This window comes from Aquarana catesbeiana, linkage group LG03 (assembly GCF_042186555.1).
Source record: "Aquarana catesbeiana isolate 2022-GZ linkage group LG03, ASM4218655v1, whole genome shotgun sequence".
NCBI lineage: Eukaryota > Metazoa > Chordata > Amphibia > Anura > Ranidae > Aquarana > Aquarana catesbeiana.
The window spans coordinates 106198578-106216474 of NC_133326.1; the positions used below are offsets into that span (position 1 = coordinate 106198578).

General features: G+C 40.4%; 2 protein-coding genes across 6 annotated transcripts in view; one reads left to right on the forward strand and one right to left on the reverse strand.

Moving 5' to 3' along the window:
- Positions 1–16041, reverse strand: part of LOC141131526 (dual oxidase 1-like) — a 212757-nt gene extending 196716 nt beyond the window's left edge. For 2 of the 4 annotated variants that reach the window (XM_073618894.1, XM_073618896.1), the window contains exon 1: positions 15895–16035. The gene's annotated coding sequence lies outside the window, so the exon portion shown is untranslated. Of the gene's footprint in view, positions 1–15894 lie in introns of all 4 variants that reach the window. The other 2 variants (XM_073618895.1, XM_073618897.1) reach the window with 2 other exon arrangements.
- Positions 16042–16086: 45 nt separating this feature from the next.
- LOC141131528 (dual oxidase maturation factor 1-like) overlaps positions 16087–17897 on the forward strand; it is a 68043-nt gene continuing 66232 nt past the window's right edge. The window contains exon 1 of one of the 2 annotated variants that reach the window (XM_073618899.1): positions 16087–16241. The gene's annotated coding sequence lies outside the window, so the exon portion shown is untranslated. The remainder of the gene's footprint in view (positions 16242–17897) is intronic. The other variant, XM_073618898.1, reaches the window with a different exon arrangement.

Sequence of the window (17897 nt, forward strand, 5' to 3'; positions counted from 1 at the left end):
CCTATATAAAAAGTTACCTCTGCCAGCTGCTTAAGTCAGTAGTTTCTTCTCTACCCACTGATTTAACCCTCTACCTCCATTTTCTGTCTGGTACCATATTTACTATCCATAACTACGCTTGCCCACCCTTCTAAAGATCAGTGAAAGCCAGTGAGGATGGGGCTAACCGTGGAACCGAAATCCATGGTTTCCACAATTTGTACAGGTAATTGGGTATGCCTCTGTTGCAATAGATCTGTTGTTCCTTTAAAATATTGTTGTTTACCTGAAGGCGCCATTCCTCAAAAGAAGGTGCACTCGGAGATATCCACCTTAGGGCAATTAGCTTTCATGCCATAAACAGTAATCTGCTAACTGGTATCAAAATCTCATGGGGCATAAGTTCTTCATCAAGGTAGCCCAACAGGCAAATTTTAGGGTCCTTATGGATATACAGTATGCATTAAAGGTTTCATTAATTGTATTCACCACCTCTCGCCAATAACTAGCCAGTTTAGGACAGTTCCACAACATATGTATTAAATCAGTAGGTGATTTTTGGCACCGTGGACAGTCCGGGGAATTGCGCCTACCCCACTTAAATAATTTGACTGGTGTTCTATATACCCTGTATATTATAAATAATTGTGTAAAACATTGTGCTGGTGATAGTGAAACTAGGGGGTACACTTTCTAATATTATTTGCCATGTATCAAATATCCCCTATATCTAGCTCCCACCCTCTTCTGCCCGGGCTGACACCCTCATCCCAATATGATCTTGTAAGTTGGCCATATAGAGATGAGATCAAGCCTTTTTTTCATCCATGCTAATAAAGTTATAAGTGGCATTGGTTTTATCACTTTCTTTTCCCCTTTAAACTGAGATTGAACCGCATGTCGTAATTGTAAGTATTTAAAAAAACTATGATGGGGTAAATGAAAAGATTCTTGCAAATCCTGAAAGGAGCATAGAACATTATGTGAATACAACTGTGTTATATACTGGAGCCCCTTAGAGCACCAGCTTTCGAATTCTTCCAGTTTACCTAGTTCTTTATATTGCCTATTCCCCCAAAGTGGTGAATACTCCGAGGCACCTTCAAATTTCATTCTACGCTTCATTTCCTTCCAAACTCTATTCATTAATGACATTGTTGGGCTCTTACAGGTATAAACAAAGATCCCGGATTCCAACTGGGCCAGGAGGTTATAATAAAAACTGTTATTTAGCAGTAGGGCCTGTATTAGGTCCTCCCAGTTCACAACTCCCCAGCCTGGAAAATGCTGAAGCTGGGCGGCTATGAAGTAAAGTCTGGGCTGAGGTATTGCCAATCCGCCCCCATCCCTTTCTCTCTTGAGAATTGATAGCCTAATCCTGGGATTTTTTCCTTTCCATAATAACCTTCAAAAAACTGATTCTATTTTTTAGATCCATTTGAGAGGTATCCATATCGGTTAGTTGTGAAAAATATATAATAATCGAGGGGCCAAGATCATTTTCAGAATGTTTGTTTGACCCACCACCGATAATGGCAGCTTAGTCCATGACGTGCTCTTAAGTTGGAATTTAGTAAGAATAGGGGATAAATTATCTGTCAAATTTTCTACCTTGGAATGTATCATTATTCCCAAGTATTTAAATGATGAAACAATTTTAACCTGAGGAGCCTCTCTTAACATGGACAAACTAGGCTTATCTAAAGGGAGCAAAACAGATTTATCCCAATTAATGACATATCCAGAAAGCAAACCAAAATTTTGTATAAGTGCTATTAAAGATTTTAAAGATTTATCTATATCCCCAAGAAAGAGTAGAGCATTGTCTGCATATAGTGAGATTTTTTCATTCCTCTAATAAATCCACAAATAGAGTCTGATTGTCGGATGGCTTCAGCCAGGGGTTCGATGGCCATTGCAAATAACAGAGGAGACAGGGTTCCTCTGTATAGTGAAAAAAATTCAGATACCATACCATTTATTTGCATACAGGCCCTTGGGGCAGAATACAGCATTTTAATCCACCATATAAGTCTTTCCCCAAGGCCAAAGGTTCCCATCACTTCCCACAGGTATGTCCACTTGATGCTGTTGAAAGCTTTTGCAGCGTCGAGTGAAAAAATCGCTCTCCTCCCAGGGTTATCAGATGGTAATCGCATATTTAAGTATGATAGGTGATTTTGGAGTAAAGATGGCGCTGCCCTATTTTACATCAATTAATTAGTTGTGGGTATGAATTCCATAAACTACAAGCTGTATTCAATGTAGTATATACATATAGGAGCTACAACCACTGTGTACCTCAATATGGTCAAAACCAGAAAAATGACCATATATGTGAAAAAACAAAAAATATAAGTGAAAACTCCTTTAAGGTTGAACAAATTATCAGGCCAGTGAAAAAAGGTGCCTCATGTGTTCAGAATTGTATAAATAATGTGTAGAATAAAAAGTGATTCTGTAGAAAATATTTAAATTAACATTAACCCCAGAGTTCTAAAGTTTTGTGACAGTATAGCGCCCCCTAGGGGACAAGCTGAGTATTAAGTGAAAAACATATATATTAAATATTAAGCCTCAGTGCCAAAACCTATATATAGCTCCCACAAATATTAATCAGTATGTCAGTGGTATGACCTCTATTAAGATTACAATAAATTACAAGTTCCATGAAAATCATAAATAGAAAATTTTTTAAATCTTTTGCATATGTCAGCAAGTAATAGTAAGCCTCTTATAACATGTTATCCATATAGAAACAGAGAGTTTCTCTAGCCGGGTGATGTAAAGAGCAAAGTTCAATACATATGCAGTTTTTCAACCTCAGGAACATAAAGCAGTGACTTCTGTGTTTATTTCAAACGGTGACTTGAAGTGCTCGCCCCCCCATGCTCCCCCACTCACCAGAGACAATCACCCCCACAGGGGTACCGAGCGACAGAGTGGGTGCCTTGGGATGGGTATTATTCGGTCCGGTCCTGCTGCTGTTCCTATATTCTGTGTGACCCCTTCAATGGTTTCAGGATGAGCTGTGCGTTCCAAATAAACCAGGCTCCTCCACCGCTTCCCACCTTATATCCGTTTAACTCTCCAAAGTACCCAGAGAAAGAAAAACAGAGGGCTTCCTTCGTGAAGTATGTCCAGTTTATTGGTGCACCCAAACAATATAAGAATCCGTGAGTATAAGCTACAAGAAAGATAGATATATTTGCAGGCACCACTGTGTGCAAGAATGGGACCAGGAACGAGATATAAGCGTGCGTTCCACCTTGCGTTCCAGCCTGCGCTTCTGGGTATGATGTGTGAGCATGACTCCGACTTACGCGTTTCGTCATAGGACGTTTTCAAAGACGTCTTTGAACGAGGAACGAGATATAAGCGTGCGTCCCATATAAGCGTGCGTCCCACCTTGCGTTCCAGCCTGCGCTTCGGGGTATGACGTGTGAGTGTGACTCCGCCTTACGCGTTTCGTCATAGGACGTTTTCAAAGACGTCTTTGAAAACATCCTATGACGAAACGCGTAAGTCGGAGTCACGCTCACACATCATACCCGGAAGCGCAGGCTGGAACGCAAGGTGGGACGCATGCTTATATCTCGTTCCTGGTCCCATTCTTGCACACAGTGGTGCCTGCAAATATATCTATCTTTCTTGTAGCTTATACTCATGGATTCTTATATTGTTTGGGTGCACCAATAAACTGGACATACTTCACGAAGGAAGCCCTCTGTTTTTCTTTCTCTGGGTACTTTGGAGAGTTAAACGGTTATAAGGTGGGAAGCGGTGGAGGAGCCTGGTTTATTTGGAACGCACAGCTCCTCCTGAAACCATTGAAGGGGTCACACAGAATATAGGAACAGCAGCAGGACCGGACCGAATAATACCCATCCCAAGGCACCCACTCTGTCGCTCGGTACCCCTGTGGGGGTGATTGTCTCTGGTGAGTGGGGGAGCACGGGGGGGCGAGCACTTCAAGTCACCGTTTTAAATGAACACAGAAGTCACTGCTTTATGTTCCTGAGGTTGAAAAACTGCATATGTATTGAACTTTGCTCTTTACATCACCCGGCTAGAGAAACTCTCTGTTTCTATATGGATAACATGTTATAAGAGGCTTACTATTACTTGCTGACATATGCAAAAGATTTAAAAAATGTTCTATTTATGATTTTCATGGGACTTGTAATTTATTGTAATCTTAATAGAAGTCATACCACTGACATACTGATTAATATTTGTGGCAGCTATATATAGGTTTTGGCACTGAGACTTAATATTTAATATATATATGTTTTTCACTTAATACTCAGCTTGTCCCCTAGGGGGCGCTATACTGTCACAAAACTTTAGAACTCTGGGGTTAATGTTAATTTAAATATTTTCTACAGAATCACTTTTTATTCTACACATTATTTATACAATTCTGAACACATGAGGCACCTTTTTTCACTGGCCTGATAGGTTGTTCAACCTTAAAGGAGTTTTCACTTATATTTTTTGTTTTTTCACATATATGGTCATTTTTCTGGTTTTGACCATATTGAGGTACACAGTGGTTGTAGCTCCTATATTTATATACTACATTGAATACAGCTTGTAGTTTATGGAATTCATACCCACAACTAATTAATTGATGTAAAATAGGGCAGCGCCATCTTTACTCCCAAATCACCTATCATATCTATCAAATTAGACCCCTCGGGGAACTAATTAGGGAGAGGCAGCAGCTCTTATATTGTCCTAAGCGCGGATTCATTTTGCATATTTAAGTATAGCTTCCTCAAGTTAATTGCTGTAGATCTTGTAGGGATAAAACCACATTGATCTTGATGAATCAATCCCTGCATATGTCTATTTAGTCTTGTGGCCAGGACCCTGGCTAGAATCTTAGCGTCCGAATTCAACAATGATATCGGGCGGTAGGATTCCGCAACCAAAGGGTCCTTTCCAGTTTTTGGTAATACAATGATACAGGCATCCTTCATAGAGTCTGGAAGCTTGAATGATTCTAATGCCACATACACACAGTCGGACTTTTCAGCTACAAAAGTCCGACAGCCCGTCCGACAGACTTTCGACGGACTTTTGGCGGACTTGTGGCAGACTTTCTAACGAACGGACTTGCCTACATACGATCACACAAAAGTCCGACGGATTCGTACGTGATGACGTACACCGGACTAAAATAAGGAAGTTGATAGCCAGTAGCCAATAGCTGCCCTAGCGTGGGTTTTTGTCCGTTAGGCTAGCATACAGACGAGCGGATTTCTGGGTCCGGCGTAGTTACGACGTAAAGATTTGAAGCGTGTTTCAAATCTAAAGTCCATCAGACTTGCGGCTGGAAAAGTGCGCTGAAAGTCCGGGGAAGCCCACACACGATCGGATTGTCAGCCGGCTTTGGTCCGTCGGTGTCCGTCGGACTTTTGTAGACGAAAAGTCCGACCGTGTGTACGCGGCATAAGGCTTGGTTGAGAACCTTCAGTAGTTCTGGAGGCAAAACCTCCCCATGATGTTTATATACTTCTGAAGGTAGGCCGTCAATACCCGGCGCCTTATCGTTTGGGGTTTCTGATACTGCCCTGACCAGTTCCTCTAAGGTCAGGGGGGCATCAAGTTCCTCTTTAGAATTCACCAACAAAGAGGGGCGTTTTAGTAGATCTAGAAATTCTTTAAGTCTTGTCTTGGAATGTTTAATTTTTATTTTGATATAGGTTACTATAGAAAGAAACAAAAGATCGTAGGATTTCATTCTGATCTTGAGAAATATCTCCCCCTGCTGTACGAATAGCTGAAATAAATTTGGTATTTTCCTGAGACTTCGCAATTACAGATAGCATTCTGCCCGTTTTTTCACACTCCTCAAAGCTACGACATCTGGACAAAAAGCCAGACCACGCGGCCTTGTTCATAGAGACCTATCTGTATGATGATTGTGCGTCCTTCCAAGCCCCACACTTAGTGATAGTGGGGTCCTGAATCTACTGAGCTTCTTTCTGCTGTGCCTCAGCTGCTAACACGGATTTCCGTACCCGGCTAGTTTTTTTATAAACACTTATGGTTTTCAGCAAAAGTCCCCTCAAAAAGGCCTTCATGGTGTCCCATACCAACTGTGGTGAAGCCAAGTTGTCATTAATATGAAAAAATTCTGCTAGGGCCCGATTAGTTGAATCTCCCTGATGTTGAATTTTAAACCAAAAAGCAGGGACCCGCCAGTTAGTCCTGATTTTAGGCTTTATTTTATCTAATGTTACTACTATAGGTGAATGGTCTGATAAACCTCTGGTTAGATATTGAATATTAGAGACCCAAGAAAGAACTGAGTCTGTACCCAGGGTCATGTCTATTCTTGATAACCTCTGATAGGTACTAGAGTATCAGGAATAGATTTCATTAGAAAGTGGATTCCTTAGACGCCATATATCCTGCAATCCCAACTCCTGAATGTATCTATAAAAGGTAGTATCTACATTAGGGCCTGCTGGATGTCTGTCCAGACTAGAGTTACATACATTATTGAAATCCCCCATAATTAGCACTGGGGTACCTGGATTATCTGCAATTAACGAGCCTATACGTTGCATTACTTCGCTATTATAGGGGGGTGGGATATATATCATCCCCAGAATACATTGCATAGAAAATAATGTACATACCAGCAAAACAAATCTACAATGTGAGTCCAACATTATTTGCCTGCAGGAAAACTGAGCTTTTGAGGAAATTAATATACTTGTTCCTCTTGCATAAGCTGAGTATACTGAATGATATTGAGTAGGATATTTTTTATTCTGTAATAAGCTAACAGAATCCTTAGATAGATGTGTTTCCTGCAGGCAAACAATCAAAGGATCACACCGGGTCAATTCATCAAACATAGCACGTTTCTTAATAGGATTCTTAATCCCTCTAATATTCCAGGACCATATCCCAATCTCAGTAGCCATTATTAGCCATGTTTATATGACCTACTGCACATCTTATCCAAGTGTTTGCCATAGAATGATATAAACAAAATATTAACTCATAACCAAGATCATTATTCCATCTTAATGTTCTTACAGGTGAAAAAATAGGGAACAAATCCTGACCAACCCACCATTCAGATAGTAACTTTAGTATACCATAATGTAGCAGGGTCACATAGAACAGTGTCATATAATTTATTGCCAAAACAAAAAGGGAAGAGAAAAAAAAAAACACACGCATTCCAGACTTCTGGATGCAAAACACATTCCCGCAAGAAGATGAAAAAAAGGGAGAAGAACAAAAATCCATCCAGGCTTGAGCCTGGGCATATAGCCCTACAGTGGCTACAGTGGAGGAGTTTTTTATTTGTAACTGTTTTTTTTTTTCTGTATCCCGCTTATACAATTAGTATCCATGCACAACAGAAAAACCTGCCTTTCGCTACTGTTATAAAAGAAGAAAAAATAGCAGAGCAGAAAAAAAAAGGAAGGAAAGGGAGAAGGAGGGGGGGGGGGGACTAAGAAGAAGCCAAAAAAAAAAAAAAAGCGAAAAATAAGACAGAAACAACACATTTCCCAATCACATTTCCTAATCACATCCTTATCACATCCTAGTCACTTCTTAAGGGATTATTCCCCTTCTTTCCCTCTCCCCCCCCCCCATCTAAACAGTTTCATTTCCTTGCACATCACAAGAGCTAGTGCTGCTGATAATTGATGACATGTGCTGCTCATTTTTATTGAGCCAGGATGCTGCCGTCTTGGAACTATCAGAGAAAAAAGTTTCTCCTCTAGCTATGATCCTTAATTTAGCAGGATAAAGCATGGTATATTGAATTTGAATATCCCTCCTTTTAACATTTGTAAATTGAGCTCCTTGCCTTTGAACCTTAGCAGAATAGTCCGGGAAAAAAGAAATTTTGGAACCATTGACTTCAGTGCTACCCTTTATACGGGCCAACGATAGAATTTTGTCTCTGTCCATGTAGTGGAGCATTAAGATGAGTTGCCTAGGGGGTTTACCTGGAGGTAGGGGTCTAGCAGGTATACAGTGCGCTCTTTCCACTGCAAAGAAAGGAGGCAAATTGTGTTTGTCAAACACTTCCAGCAACCACTGCTCTATGAACTCAGTTGGCTTCCCCCCTTCCAGGCGTTCAGGTATACCAAGGATTCAAACATTATTCCTTCTGAGTCTATTCTTGAGATCATCTATGCGATTTACACAGATTGCAAACCCATTGCCTTAAAATCTCTCTGAATTAGACCCATTTCAAACTCCAAAGTGGCAACTCGCCCCTCCACAGCTGAAGTTCACTCACGTACTTTCTGCATGTCCTGGCGCATAACAGTCACATCCTCCCTAAGATGATTAAACTGAGTGGATAAAGATGTCAGGGTATAGTTACAGTTTTGTACTGCCAGGAACACGTCCATAATTGTCGGCGCTCTCATTAAATCAGCCTGAAGAGGCAGAGCAGCAGCACCAGAAGCCACTGAACTGCTAGGAATGCTAGATGCTGTAGACATACCAGGTTTGTTCTGAAACCCATTTAAGTCCCGAGCCGTATTCCAGGCAAATCCTTCGAGCCTCGCTGCTGCCTCCTTTCCCTTGTCTTTTTTCCCTGTCTGGAGCTGGGGCTTGGTGGCGCTCTCCTGTATGCCCTTCTCTCTCATCTCTCCAGCAGTTCCATTCACTTCAGTCCCCTTGAGATGCTTCCCCATCGTTCTCGTGACCGTATAGGACTGCAGGGTGCACTCTGGGAAGTGTAGTAAATTACAGAAGGCGGAAGGCAGATAACATGAAGCCCTGTCCGCTCAATCACCAAGGCCTGGAAGAAGCTTCTGTCAGCACAACACATTCAGTAGGGAAATCCCCAACAAAGTGATCCGCAAGAGAAAGGGAAAAAGAGCATGGTATTATCCTCCTCACTAATAGCAAGCTGAACCTCGGCGGGAGCACGGCATTACATCGTCCACCTCTCACATGCTCACACTACCTGGCCACTCCCTCTGGGATCGGATAGTTAGCTTTAGTAGGTCGCCAACTCTGGGTTCCCCAAAGCGTGAAGTCTAAGCCCCAGCCTGCTTCTTCACCAGGGCCCCTGATAGTGGGGATAGACTTGCAGCAAGCTGCAACTAGGTCACAGTCCCCAGGTAGGCCTTGCTAAAGATGCAGAGACCACTTGCATGTGCAGGGTACAAACGATAGGAGACAGAAGAAAATCTATTAAACAAGCTGAAGTCAGGGCAGGCAGCAGACAAGCACAAATGGTAGACAAAGTTGGGGTCAGTACATGGGAAATCAGACACTGAATACACGTAATAGTACGCAAACAGGGGATCAGAGAACTAGGAAGTTGCTCAGGCAATGCGGGCTGCAGTGAGCATGTCTTATATAGGGAAGCAAACTAGGAGGTGAGCCAGCAGTGATAGAAGGGAAAGGGAATCTAAACCCACAGAATAGCAGGTGATGCCCATAGGTGAGCACAGACGCCAAACACATGTGAAAGGAATCACAGGCCTAGGAGAAACACTGCAGCAAGGAATTAAACAGGCAGGAAAACTGCAATTTTGACAATTGGGAAGGTATCCCCCCTCTTTAAGTCCCAGTAACAACATCCCCAGAAATAAGAGGACTGTGGGTGTCAAAATGACAAAAGAACAAAAAGTTCAATAACAACCTTAGGTGGGTGGTTATAAAGTTATGGTTGATATGGTGTATATTAAAATAACATGTGTATATACACAACAAAATGTGTGTATACATGTAGCACCACCCTCAAAGGAGCCGCTTGGTGATTTTGGGTCCTTTGATCTCCACCTCAGCTCCAAGAATGGCCTCAGCCCTTCTGGCACACCTGGTTAAATACGATTAAGCACTGCAAACACATTTAAGGACATAAGAGGAAAACACCATTATCCTGGCTGTGGATTGTCACCAAAGAAAAACAGAAACACACCTGGTAGTGATAAACAAGTTGAATATATTATCATGGTTTAACACATGTGGAAACTCACAGCACTGTTAAACCTTGCCACAGACAATAAATACAATAGAAACGACAACCTTCAATAGTAGCAACTATAAGTATAGAAAGAATAGTAAACTATATGCCCATAGAATGGGGCTGAGAGGGAGAGAAGGTTTGTTAACTTCTCAGCTCCTTCTGGGCCACAAACACCATTGAGAGGTGAACAACTAAAAAAAAAAATGGATTCAACAGGTACAGTAAGTACACTTCCGAAATGTTACAGGTCCTGGGTTAAAGAGTACTAGTGTCTTCTGCTAGTAAATGTTGGGGCCCTTTGTAAAGAGAGTAGGTTTAATCAAGCAAAATTGAGACACTAATTATCTAGGATATTCAGTTAGGTAGTGGTTTGTAAGAACAGACTGGCTAAAGGTGATTGGACAGTGGCCGACTGGACACCTGGATGAATATTGCGATCCCTGAAGCGGTGTGGGTCGTCTCCACTGGGCTAGTCGGTGCTAAGTAGCTGAGCAGGGTCTCTGGGCTGAACGGTGGTGTACCATGTGGGTGTCACTGTTCCTGGCTACTTTCTCCTCAGTCTCTTGGCAGCAGTCTCGGGCAAAACATGTCTCTCTCTCTCTCAGGTTGAGTTCCACCACACACAACCTCATGTCAGCGTGACTCTCTCTCTCTCCCTCAGGTGGAGTTCCACCACACTCCCTCATGTCAGCATGTCTCTCTCCCTCTCTCTCAGGTGGCGTTCAGACTGTCATACCACCCAGGGGCTTTTGTGGCTTGGTCTCTGTCTCTCCTCAGCCACCTCAGTCTCTCCTTTCCATCTCTGCACTATCCTGTCAGAGCCTTTTTCTTTTCCTGGGCTCCTGGACCGTCTCTCTCTCTCTTCCTCTCAAATCACCTCAGCCACCTCTGCTCTTCCTGAAACTCCCCTTTTTCCCAGTGTCCTCTGTGTCTCCACGTTTTCTGGAAGGACAAGTCAACATCTCCCTATCTCCATGTTGTTGCCAAAAGGAGAAACTTCATGACAAATAGTCTTTCATTGCTCCATGACAAAATGTCTGTTACATACAGTATACTCACATACTGTATATAAATCTTAGCATTTCAACAAAACAATGGCAGCCCCAATGTAGCTCTAAGGATTTCAATTTAAAGCCAAAATTTAGGCAACAGGACAGATGAGTTATTCATAGAAAAAGATGATCCACCAACTCCATACATGCTCCTAAATATCTAAAGACTCCATAAAAGACAAATGGGATAAAGCAGATGTTAACGCATTTCAGCCATGATGGCCTTGTTTACAACAAATATGTACAAGAAACAGCACAGTATATATAGTGTGAAGATGCTCCTTCTCCTTCTATTAACCACATGAGTTTTCAATGTACTCATCGTTAATAGTTATCAAAATGAAACAATTCAAAGGGGTGAGACACTTAAAAGTATCAAGCCAAAAGAACAGACAATGAAGATAATCAATAAAATGCATAGAAAGCACTAAATTAAATAATAATGATGAACAAATAAATGTAAAATATTAATATTCATCATTATTATTTCATTTAGTGCTTTCTATGCACTTTATTGACTATCTTCAATGTCTGTTCGTTTGGCTCACTACTTTGAAGTGTCTCACCCCTTTGAATTGTATCATTGTTTAATTTTCATAATTATTAATGAATTAATTGAAAACTCATGCGGTTAATAAAAGGAGATGGAGCATCTTCAAACTATATATTGTGCTGTTCTTGTAAATATTTGTTGTAAAAAGGCCGTCACGGCTGAAACGCGTTAACAGCTGCTGTACCCAATTTGTCTTTTATGGAGTCTTAATAAATTGGAACATATTTAAGAGCATGTATGGAGTTGTAGATCGTCTTTTTCTACTAATTGTGTTGGCAGCTGTGCCACTGCTTATCCTGCACCCGAAAGCTCAGGAGGATAACTTTGGATAGAAGAACCCTTTATTTCATTTACAGATGAGCTATTTAGTCTGGGTTACATTGTAGCACTCAATTTGGTAGGCCATAACTTTAGCCTGTGGCAGCAAGTGGAGAGGCTCTGTTCCATTCTGACAGCTGAAAGATGGGGCCACCAACCAAATGAAAATACAGTTGATGAGGGAGTAGCCGCTTGAGGTTCCTTCCTGTGCAAATTTTTTCCACCAAATCACCTTGTTCATGACTGGGGAGGTTTCTTGAGAAAGATTATGGGTTTAACGTGTAGCCTCACAGGGTGACACTGTGGATACCCAACAGTGTGCCAACGTCCCGACAATGGATATATAGAAACTAGAAGCTAGAAAATTGGACTTTAAAGGCACACGGATGGACCACATAATAGTAATTAGGGTTTTTTTTTTATTTGTAGAAAACTATTAAAAAATAATTTTTGCACATAGATATATATAAAAAATGAATGAAACTAGTATTAGATTAACAACCCACACAAAACTTCTGACACCGCTTCCAAAATAAACAGTTACAGCGATACATCCAATGGTACAATTTTTGAAGTTCCGATAGTAGTAATCAAATAAGGATGTAGACATGGAATAGTTTGAGTCAGACTGTGAATCCAGATACAAGATATTTGCTCTACATGTTGCGCGTAGAGATACGCTTCTTCAGGAGCACAATGATAGATAAAGTACTTAGTGTAAACAAAAATGACACCGGACTGTTAGGAAGGTATATAGGAAACCAACCAATCCAGGATGTAGGGTCAAATAGTCATCAGCCGCAGAGGTATCATAGTTGTAGTTTGCTGGTAAGCAAAGGGATGTATAAGTATATCCAGGGATAAATGGCCAACACACAGCTAAGGAGACACAAGTGCTGATAATATGAATCAGCGTATGTGTATTAAAGTTACAAAGCTTGTTCAAACATCGTAGGGAGGCAAGCTTAAGCGCTCAAACCGCGCTGAGTGATGTGTGTATCTCCTGGTATTCCATTAACAACTGTTGGGGAGGTTTCTTGATCTATTTGGTTGATAGTCACTGGATCATCCTTATAAATATTCGGAGAGCAAGCATAATGACAGTTTCTAAACAATACCAGTGTGCTATGGATTTATTTTATTTTTTTTGCTGTGTTAGAGTAATTTAAATCTTACCAATGCAACGTAAAACTAAGAAAAATGACTGGAGTTCTAAATACTTTTTAACGACAGAACGCTTTGATAGTGATTTACTGACTGCAAATCGAAGGACTTCTAAGCAGCGCTGTATTTTGCATGGTAAAATGGTAAGTGAATGCCCCACCTGCTGGACAAATTTTACCCCATCATCACAAGTTTTTACTTACAGTGGGAGTAAACTCCCATCTCTGACTTTTACCTATAAGTAAGCCTATAATAAGGCTTACCTATAGGTACAGTAAATATCTCCTAAACGTGCACCGTTTAGGAGATATTTACTGTACATGCAGCTGGTGACGTCACTGGCTCAAGCGCTGTGAAAGAATGGCCACTGGCGCCATTTGCTCAGAGTCCTGTGCCGTAAACAGCGGCTCCCATGCATGGGAGCAACATCATCGCAGCTCCAGACAGTCACACAGCCGGAGTCCGCATACCCAAAAGGAAGACCAGGTGAAGATGGAAGTGCCTGTAGCGGTGACAGCTCTGCGCTAGAAGGCTTTGTTTTTAGGTAAGTGTAATATAATGTGCTAGTATGTGATGCATACGAGGACATTATGACATTACCTTTCAGGTTATAAAAAAAAAAACTACTGCTTTAATCAATTCAATCACCTGTGGTTTGCAGTGTTATTGCCTAGTGGACCTCATGGGCCTGGTTTAGCAAAGACCATGTTATTGCTTTAAATGTCTTCTTTGTTTTTTTAAGTTGGTTACTTGCAAATGTTTTCAGGGTATTATTGCCTTCAAATCTCCTTTGTCCCTGACTGATTGAGACACTTAAACACACCGCATGACTAAATATTTTGATAAATGCATTAAAGCCACATTTTCAAGAGCATTTTAGGATGCCCATTTGTACAATGCACACGGTTATTGTAGCATACAGGAGTACTCCCCTCTTCCAAGCCACCCCATGTCCCCACCCCCTACCCACCTCCGAGCACAGTCCCTTGGTTTCGCCCCCTCCCCTTACCCATCTTCCAATACCAAGAAAACAGAACCACATATAATTTTGTGGTGCTAAGTAATTTGTATGGAATTTGTTGACAATAATATAAAAAGCCCTTGGGGCCAGCAACAAGAGTCCCCCAAGCAACAATAGATCCCTCCAGCAACAATAGATCCCCCAGTAGCAAAAGATCCCCCTGCAACAAAATACCCCCTAACAACCACAGATCCACCCCAGAAACAATAGACCCTTACCAGCAACAGCTAGAAATAATAGACCCTCCAGCAGCCAGCAACAATAGACCCCTGGGGCCACCAACAAGAATCACTTAAGTAACAATTGATCTCCCCCAGCAACAATTGACCCCCTAGCAACAATAATCCCCTCCCTCAACAATTGACCCCCTAGCAACAATAATCCCCTCCCTCAACAATTGACCCCCCCCAAAAGCAACAGTAGGTCATCCAGCAGCCAGCATCAATGGATCCCCAGCACCCCTTGCCATTAGATATATTCAGTGCTGGAGGTGTCAGAACTGTGCCCCCCCCCCCCCGTATTCTCGCTGTTAAAAAAGCCCTGCTTTTAACTCTCTCTATATCATCACTAATCATTCACTAACAGACTCTCAAACTGATCCTGATGCTTATCTCTATGTGCCCATTTATTAACCTCTTATTTACTAACCACTGTATGTAAACAGTTGGTCTTCACCTCTACTATTTCTGGAACTCTCCTGTGCATGCATATCTGCGTTCGCACAGTCTTGTGATCATGCTGTGATTGGACACAATGAATCACTGGCAAAAGTTACTAAGACAGTGAAAGTAGCTCTTGCCCACATGATTGCTTTGACCAATCACAGCATCACAGAATGTAAACAACGGTTTCAGATAGCAGCCATGTCTCACTTACTGACTGCTGATCAGAAGGACCTCACACTCCGACTAATATGTGAGAGTAAATAATGCTTATTGACAACTAGCAAGCACCAGTACAATTCAGTAACAGACAGATGGGCATGTAGAAGGGTTTTCAGTACTAATATCCAAACATTTGCAGATATTCCAAGTGCAATTTGGGTATCAGCAACATCATATCAGCCAGTAGGCTCATGCGTGTTCGCAAAACGTTCATAGAGAAATTCCCAAAGCAAGACCTGTTGGGGGTACTTGAGGACTGAGATTGAAAACCACTGAACTTGAGAACCTCGCTGCTTGTACATTGCCAAACTCTGTTTGTTCCTGACTTCTGTTCTGCCTATGATTTGGTGCCTACTTTGCTTGTGATCTGACTTCACTCAAAACTGAACTTGGTGTATCCTCAATGTACTTTATTCCTGCTCATCTGACACCAGAGGCCCCAAATTCCAGTCTTCAGTTTCTGCACCCTGGCAACTGTGCCCTTTCATGCCCTGACTTAGCTTCTAGGGGTATTAGGATGGGAATTGTGCAAGAGGCCCCCCTTGTCACCTCATACAAATACGTTACATTGGGTAAAATCCCAGCTTTTGTGTATTGGTTCACTCTTAAATGCCATATACCATTATTTAAATAAACTTAAGCTATGCATCCATGCAACAACCAAGAGCAATAGACCAATTGTAAATACAAAGTCAAATGTGTTATTTTAACTGCACATATTTAAGTCAATGTTTAGTTTAAGCCTAGGTTTCCACTATTGTGACCTGAAAGTTGGGCGATTTTGCTGAAATTTTTTCCCACGATTTTATTGCGACTTGGAGCAATGCCTGTGTATTTACGAATTGTCATGCGACTTTGCAGTCCCAAGTTGCCGGACAAGTTGCACAAGTGGAAACGGAGCCTAATAGTTACACATCTGCAGAGTAAAAACAAGCAAATTGGTCACTGACCTTAAATGAAGAATATTCAATCTTTTTAAATTCCCTCTTCTCTTCCTAAGCTTTCAGCATGCTGCGTGTATCATGCAACCCTGTATGAGACACAAATGAGTCCTACAATAGACTCCTGAATTAGTTTGGTGGGGCAGGGCTGCTGTATGGCTCATTTAAATATACAGCTCCAGACATGTACTTACAAAGTCTGTGCTGTGTTTCACGCCTCCCTAGAAGACAGGATGCAAAAGTATCACTGTAGATATTTCTTTGTCTGCAGCACTCTTATGAAGTCACAGAGCCATAGAAACACATCAACTGGCACACAAGCTGCAAACTGCTGACCCATACCAAGCAGTAGCAAGGTAAGAAAACTCTTTGCTTAAGTTTCATCATGCCATTTATTAGTTATTAATATTAGCATCATTTGTTGGTTTATAAACAAGAGTTTTACGTCAGCTTTCTAAGCAGCTTTACCGTCCCAACGATATCAATGATAGAAGTCCCACATACTGTATATATTAGTTCATTTTACTAATATTATAATACTTACATTGTGAGATAGAAAAATATTAAAATTAATGAACAACAAACTTTTTTACCCTCCAGCCCTAAAATAGTTTAAAAATAGGTTAATTACTCTTTAATTAGGAAAGTAATAATCCCAGCAGTAACTATTCTCTTCTGCTACTACTGTACTTCTAATATTGTTACATGCATTGGTTTATTTTAGCATAAATGGAAGGACTATTACACATTTTAACATGTCAAAGTTAGAAATGTAATAATAAACCAATGATCAGGAGGCACATGTATATGTTGTATGCAATATAATGACTATCATCACCTACTATCTCTGCAAATGTGTGTGTGTGTGTATGTGTGTGTGTGTTTATATATAATCGAGATATCTAGATAGATAGATCAATATATATTATAGATCTATCTATATATATATATATATATATATATATATATATATATATATATATATATATATAGATAGATAGATAGATAGATAGATAGATAGATAGATAGATAGATAGATAGATAGATAGATAGATATAGATATATATATCTAGATATCTAGATATATATATATATATATATATATATATATATATATATATATATATATATATATATATATATATATATATATAAAACACAGAACACAGGAAGCACAATTGTATTGTATTTACAGGACAGAAATACATTTTATTCGTTATATTGATCTGGAGCGCCCAAACTCCAGTCTTCAGTTTCTGCCCCCTGGCACCTGTGCCCCTCCATTGACCTTTCATGCCCTGACTCAGCTTCTAGGGGTGTTAAGATGGAAAGTGTGCAAGGGGTTATTTATTAGTTTATTAGTTATTAATATTTGCATCTTTTGTTGGTTTATAAACAAGAGTTTTATGTCAGCTTTCTAAGCAGCTTTACTGTTCAACGATATCAATGATAGAAGTCCCACATACCGTATATACTAGTTCATTGTACTAATAATATAATACTTATTTTGTAAGATAGAAAAATATAACATTTCATGAACAACAAACTTTCTTACCCTTCAGCCCTAAAATAGGTTAAAAAATAGGTTAATCACTATTTAAGAAAGTAATAATCCCAGCAGTAAATCTATTCTCTTCTGCTACTACTGTACTTCTAATATTTATATTAATATGTTACATGCATTGATTTATTTTAGCTAATAATAAACCAATGATCAAGGGGCACATGTATATGTTGTATACAATTTATTATCACCTACTATCTTTGCAAGAGTGTGTGTGTGTATTATATTTGTGACACAGGAAGCACAATACTATTGTATTTACAGGACAGAAATGAATTGTATTTGTTATATTGATGCACTGTAGTTGTTGCAAAGGAAACATTGAAAAATCACTAATTTGAAAGCCATTTGATAAAATCTCTGACCCTTTGACAGAAAATACCTATCTAACATTGAAAAACCAACATCACTCTTTGCCTAGACACTGCAAATAAATATCCCTGAGCCC